Source organism: Tamandua tetradactyla, chromosome X (assembly GCF_023851605.1).
Source record: "Tamandua tetradactyla isolate mTamTet1 chromosome X, mTamTet1.pri, whole genome shotgun sequence".
Lineage (NCBI taxonomy): Eukaryota > Metazoa > Chordata > Mammalia > Pilosa > Myrmecophagidae > Tamandua > Tamandua tetradactyla.
In genome coordinates, this window is record NC_135353.1 from 128,708,665 (window position 1) to 128,715,984 (window position 7,320).

A 7,320-nucleotide genomic window follows, 5' to 3' on the forward strand; every position below is an offset into this window, starting at 1 on the left:
CCACAATTTGTTACTTGTGTGACCAGTTTCCTCAGCTATAAAATGAGGCTTACAGAATCTACTGCACAGGCTAGTTGTTAAAATTAGTGTCATGCATGTAAAGATCTTAGTGAAGCATTTGGCGAATTGTACTTGATGAATACTAGCTACTGCTATTACTATCAATAGTAGTCATAGTAATCGTAGTAGTAGTAGTAACAGCTCTTCTGGAACAATGAACAATGACATATCACTGAAATTAAGAAAAGATCAGGTTTTCCTTCTTTTTTGCTTGAAATACAAAGTTTAAGATGTGATACTGTTAGTCTATGCCCTATCTTCCCCCCTACAAATTCATATGGCACACATGAATTTATGCCTCAAATCTTGGGTTAAGGCAAGACTGTAGGTAAGGGTCTAGTGGATCTCTCTTCCTGGAAAAAGGAAGCTCATGGGAGTAAAAACGAAAAGTGGGTTACACATATACAAGCAATGCCTTGAAAGAACCATCAGTCAGCTCCTGGACTTTATCAAGTTTCAACTGAAAATCCACCAGTTATAAAATCATTTTTATTAATAATTTTTATTTAAAATAGAAAACTTTGTGGATGGTTTGATTAATTAGCAACCACTCAGTGTCTTTATCTTCCTGGTAATTTGTCTTTAGAAAACTCTTCTCTAGGTTCTCATAGATGAATAACTTTGTTATTTAGGGAAACTACTTGGCAAATCTATAAATCTGATAAACTTTATGGGAGTGGAGTCATAAAGGTGATATGGAAAATGGCTATATGTGGAAAAATTTCTTATTCCATTTATCAAATTGTCCCAAATGATGCAGAAATATAGGAGAAAATATTGACCTAAAAGCCCTATGTGAAGAATACTACACAGTCTCTGATAATTGTGAGATTCAAAATACAAATATATCCTCAGTCCTTTCAGTTCAAATAAAGCAGGTAATGATGTTGATTCAAAGGGATGACTGAATTCATTAAATTAATTTCAAACAGTTGTTGATCATCTTGTGAACTAAAAGATAGGCACCAAGAAATAATAGTGTTTATCCTCAAGCAGAAGACAGACAACTGTAACACGGGAACTATCATGTAAGTATGAGATGGATACGATGAAGCAGAAAGGAGATGCACATAATTCAAATAGCAGTTAGGTCTTCTAGGATGAGATGACACCTGCACTTTTAAGGTGCAAATAGTGATCAGCTCGCTAAGAATGGGCTGAGTGAGGACATGTAATCACATTTACATCAAAGAGGAGATGAGTAATATGCTGAGAGGCAGAGGAATAGTAGAGTGTGAGAAGTGCTGTTTCAGTTTGCTTGGAGCAGTGAAGGCAGTAAAGAATGACAAGAGCAATTCATGGTGGTCATGAATGATAAGCTAAGGAATCTGAAATGTTTCCCAAAAGCTAAAAGGTGACATTGAAAGATTTTGCATCATGGAATGATATCATCAAAATTGTATTGTAAAAAGACCACCCTACCCTGTGGTAGTTTATAACCTGTTGGCACTGAAGCAGTTCTTTTATTTCCTAGAATCCATAAAAATTTATGACTGCAGGTGCATTAGAAATTAACTTTTTGTTCTTCATTAAACAAACCTGCATAATGCTTTTCCACCCTTAGCACATACTAGATATGGTACACATGGGACACACCATTTTTCACAACAATAAAGAATGGTTATAATGATTTTGATTCTGATGAAGATCACGTTTAATGTGACTTTAAATCAATTTTAGGTTATGAATTCAGAATTTTTTCTTTAAAAGAAATTTTGATAAGAAAGAAGTCATGACATTACCAGGTCACTCGTTTCAGATTCGTTCCCTTAAAAAAAGACCCTGAGACATGAATTCAAGTACAAATAATTTATTTGAGAGGGACTCCAAGGAAGCACTGAATACCAAAGTGGGGAAGTGAGACAAGGAAGATAAGGCAGCCAATAAATGATTCATTAATGTGATTCTCAATTTTATGTGTCAACTAATCTAGGTATTGCTGTGACAGTATTTTGTAGATGTCATTATAATTTTACAGTTAATTGACTTTGAGTAAAGGATATTATCCTAGACGTCTGGGTGGTCTTGATTCAATCAGTTGAAAGATATAATAAGGAGAATTGGAATTTCCCTGAAGAAGAAATTCCTCCCATGGGCTGTGTAGTACCACCTCTAGCCAGAGAGTTTCCAGCGTTGGAACCTGCACTGGAGATTTCTGCAGATTTTGGACTTGCCAAGCCAGTTCCATAACCATGTAAGCCAAGTTCTTACAATAAATCAATGTATCTCAATCTCTTTCTCTGTCTCTCTCTCTCTCTCTGTCTCTCTCTGTCTCTCTCTCTCTCTTTCTGTCTCTCTCTCTCTCTCAAGATATATATATATAAGATATATATATATATCTTGAGATACTGTTTCTGTTCCTTTTGTGTAACCCTGACTGATGCAATTATCAAGTTGGTTTTTACTGTGGGCAACTGGAGCTTAATCCTCTGAGGCGTTCTGAGACGCTGTGTAGTATACTTGCCTCAGTACTAATCTGTTCAAAGGGTGACGGTGCTGGGATATTTACACAAACTCCCATCAATCATTGGTTAGTGCAGGTCCCAGGAAATCTTTGCTCCCTGGTACTTCCACCCTACTAAGCATATAGGCAGAGAGGGTTCTGGGGTCCAGAGTGACCTCTCAGACAGAGTCACAAGAGGTGGCAGTAAGAAGTTGGACTGCATACAAAAAATGGTAAATTCTGAGGAGATATAGGTGACCCAGCAACACTATTTTGCTGCATCTCTAAAGGGAAAAAAGTTTCAAGAGAGAAAATTCAACGTAGAAAACTAAAAATATGATAAAGGAATATGTCACCACTTCAAAATGTTAATATACCCTCATCCATGTCCCAGGCATTTCTGAGGTGTCCCACACTATATTCCTCCCTTGTCCTTAGCACACACTCACTTAAATGATCAATTCTCTAAACTGAGTGAGTAAAAGAGACCAGCAATAGGGGCTTCCCATCCCTTCACATTAAAGGCATGTTACCATCTCCTTAATAAGGAAGAGTGTAGAACTATTCCAGAATAAATAACCAAATAGAATTTAAATTCAATAACACCAAAGTGACGTGCCAAAATGATAAATTTTAGCTTTTGTTATATTTACAAATCCTCCTTAAAAGGCAGTAGACTATAGTGATTAAGAGCATGGGTTCTGAATCAGGACTGCCTGGACTCAATGCCCAGCTCTATCATATATTGGCATTTTGCCATTGCTTCAACTTTTTCATCTGTAAGATGGTTGTGGAGAAGATTAAAAGGATTACTATATTCAAAGTGCTTAGAATAGTGAATGGCTTAGAGTAGTACCATATAATATTATTATTGTTAATAGATTTATCCTCATCATTATTATTATTATTGATTCAGGGCCTCCTAATGAAAGGTGGCACTGGTTTTAAGGGATGATATTTGAAAGAAAATTAATGAGCTGTAAATGAGATCACATCATTAGAGCATTTAAATTATGAGCACTGCAATTTCATAATTAAGGGTTGTTAGCATGGAGCATACATCCCCCTTTCCTGATCTTTCAAAGTGTGAATTGATGGTTACAAAGGAAGCAAGTGACCTTTCATTTATTACTGAATATTTCCCCTTTACTTTAATAGGTGATCAATATATATCAAACTCTGTGTTGATGATGATGATGACTATAGAAGGAAAAAGCATTCAGCCTATGCACAATGCATTTTCACAGGAAGGACCCAGTCTTCTTTCCAACTAAGAGTGGCCTATCACTACTACAAAACCCCAGAAATGACTCAATACTTAATAAATGTGAGCTCTGGAATCAGACTGCTTAAATTCGAATTCCAGTCTCACTCCTTAATATCAAAGATCTTGGGTAAATTGCTTAGCTTCTTTAGGTTTCAATCTCTTTGTCAGTTAAATGAAGATACAAACAGTACCTACCTCATGAATTCCTTAAAGCAAGGGTCAGAAAATTATGGCTTATGGGCAAAATGAAGCCTGGAAGTATATTTTTGTAAATAAACTTTTACTGAGATAAAGCCACTCCCATTTCTTTACACTTTGGCTTTCAAACCTGGGTAGTGTGATAAAGACTTTGTGGTTCACAAAGCAGAAAATAATTTACTATCTGGCCCTTTACAGAAAAAGCCTACCAGCCCGTGCCCTAAAGAATTAAAAAAAAAATGCATATGAATTTGTAGTCCAGATCCTGATAGCTCACAAGTACTCACTGAATGTCAATGATTAGCTTCCTCTATTGCCAAGAACATGAGAATCATTTACTAAGGCCTAAAACACACAGCTAAAGCTTATAAAGAATGCATATCTAAATGAATTTTTGAGATGTTTGGAAAGCCAACCTGTACTCCCTCATTTTCCTGGCATTTCGTTACCTCATTCAAGTTCATTCATTCATTCATTCATTCATTCGCTGATTTGTTGTGTTCCAGATGTGTACACACGTGTAGTCAGGAGTATCTAATAGCTTAATGGGTCAGTAATCCATCAGCATTCTCCTGATAAATATTCATATAGCGGAGGGGTCAAAGGACATTCAGAATCTGAAGAGGAGACCGGGATGTCAAAGTCAGTGTGAGAGTCTGTCCTCTGGTTCTTAGATCTGTGTCTGAATTCTATTAAGAGAAGTCATGTTTTCACACGAGACTCAGAGAGGGGAGGATACTCACTGCTGCTTTGGTATCCCAGGGACAAAGTGGGATATAAAATGAAGAGAACTGCAAACGGGCATTCTTTCTCTAGCAATGAGGTGTAAAGAGCATATTTTTCAGTTCATTCTATAGGTCTGTAGCATTTGAGGTATTATTATCCATGCTGTCTGCCACTCACAAGGGCTACAGCTGCAGTGTGGAGGGGGAAAAGAGAAATGCAGTGTCCAGCAGACACTAGCATAGCATACTATAGTGGAAAAACTGAAGGATTATTAAGAAATTAACTTGATGCCCATAAATAGTTGGGTGAAATTTTGAGGAGGGCTAGGGCTTGTGCCTTAAGCATGTGGGTAGAAACTGGTGAAAATGACAGTACAAATGTTATCAAATTCATTTTGATGCACACAAGTTGATGAGACCTAGTACAACTCCACTGCATATACATGATACAAATGTGTATTGAACATGTGTTCTGCTTTACCCACAGAAACTTGGGTTGACAAATATTTAAAGGCTCACAGAGCCCTGAAAGCCAAAAGTAGCTGTCTTTTATTTACCACATTTACTGGTGGAAGAAATGGAAGGAATCTTTAGTTCAACTTGTTTAACTTCCTTATTTCACAGATGGGAAAACTGAGATTCAGAAGAAGTAACATGCCAAGGTCATTCCCTTAATTAGTGGACCAGATAAGACCAGGCTGTAGTTGAAAGCTTTATTTTGAGATAAGAAAAGAGTGACACTGGAACTGGTCCAGGAATTGATCAAGTCAGATCTTCTGCCCAAAAGGTACAGCGCCAAGCAGGTCTGTCTTTAACATTTGTGAAGTTCAGGCCAAGAGTACAAATGAAGGCCCATCCACTATTTAAATATATGAATATTATAAATAAAGCCAGCAAACTGTTAAATGAGATATGTTTTATACTCTTATCTTAGCAAATATATTTTCATGAAAATCAGGAAATCCTGATTCAAATCAGAATTCTCAGACCCCTTGACTCCATGGACTCCTCACCTTATCTAATGGGGTACAATTTAGGGAGGGCCAGAATGGGACACTTAAAACTAGAGTTCCAGATCATGGGTTTCTTATTCAAGGTTCTGAGTAGAATGCTGGAGTCCAGCATAGTGGCAGACATTGATAATTAGCATAAATGGGAGCCACACATAGCCATTTCCTAAAGAACATATCAATGAAATACAGCCTCATGTCCCTTAAATCCACCCTGGCAAACTCCCCTCCCCTTTGTGAATCCCGTTGAGCTAAAATGGAAGCAGAAACTATTTTAAAAATCAACTATTAGAGGCTCTGTCTGGTGGGCAAGAGGTAATCTTAAGGAACATCTACTTAGCAGGGAAGCAGAGAATATTGGAACCATACTGGAAAATAATATGGCATCCTGTAGACTGGAACCAATTATGTCAACCCCCAAGTTGAGACTTCTTTGTCATCTTTATATAATAATCTTAGTTCCAAGATTCTCCAAGACCACCTGAGCCTCTTTAGTCTCATTCAAACAGAAAAAGAAAAGAAAAAACTCTCTATTTTATTTGTACTAAAAGGGAAAAGTAGATTCTTTCTGTTCAATTTCATAGACCTTTTATTCTTCCACAAAATGCTTCTTTATGTGGTTCAGTATTTTTCATTACTTAACAATTAGTAATATTGCACATGCTTTCAGCAATTATAGTAGTGAACCAATTAATCTTCAAAATATACTTCTTGTCCTCACTTTATCATTATTTCTACCACCGATTATTTTTTATTGCATTTTAGCGGGTTCTCACTCTTTATTTCTATGTAAAGAGAGAGGGGAAGTATTCAATTTTCTTACCTTCTCAAGGTGCTTTTGCTTAAAATGGAGCCAACCACAGTAAAGAAAATTACAACATAAGCATTTTATACTTTAAAATGTACATCTTCAAGAGTATTTCTACTTATCAACTAAGGAAATAGATATGCAAGACCATAAAGCAGGTCAAGCTTCTTTTAAGATGGTTTACCATTAAACTATTCAAAACCACTTCACAAAGCCTTGGAAGTGATTTAAGAGATTTCATTATCTAGGTGATATCTGTTAATAAGGAAAGAAAGATGCATAGAGTTATTTAAGAAACATTAGCAGTAAAACTGCCTGGACTGGTCTATTATGGTTTTATTATATATTTTAATTCATTAAAATACACAAATATTTCTTGAAGACTCTTTAAGAATTCAAAGCAGATCAGTAGTATCTTGAGTTTCAAGGACAGTAACTGATCAATACAAAATTGGCAAAGAGCTTGAGGGGAAAAATCAATTTCTGTGCTAATGTGATCATATTTCTTAGTTGTAAGTAAGAAGATAGGTATTTTAGCTTGACTTATTCACTTACCAATTATAAATCATGTTTAGAATTCCATGAGTGTTTTTCATCTTGCAGATGGTGAGAGCTGGTTTTCTCACTGTTGGAGTGGAAGTTTACAGATAAGGAAGGGAACAAGGCTAGAAAGGCCAGTGTGGTAATGATTCTGAGTTAGAGACATCTGTATGAACTCAGGTATAGAAATATTTATAAATATGTGTATGCATGAATCAGCATACACAGACACATATCCTTGCTCTGTCAGCTATGAAGGCCTAGAAACA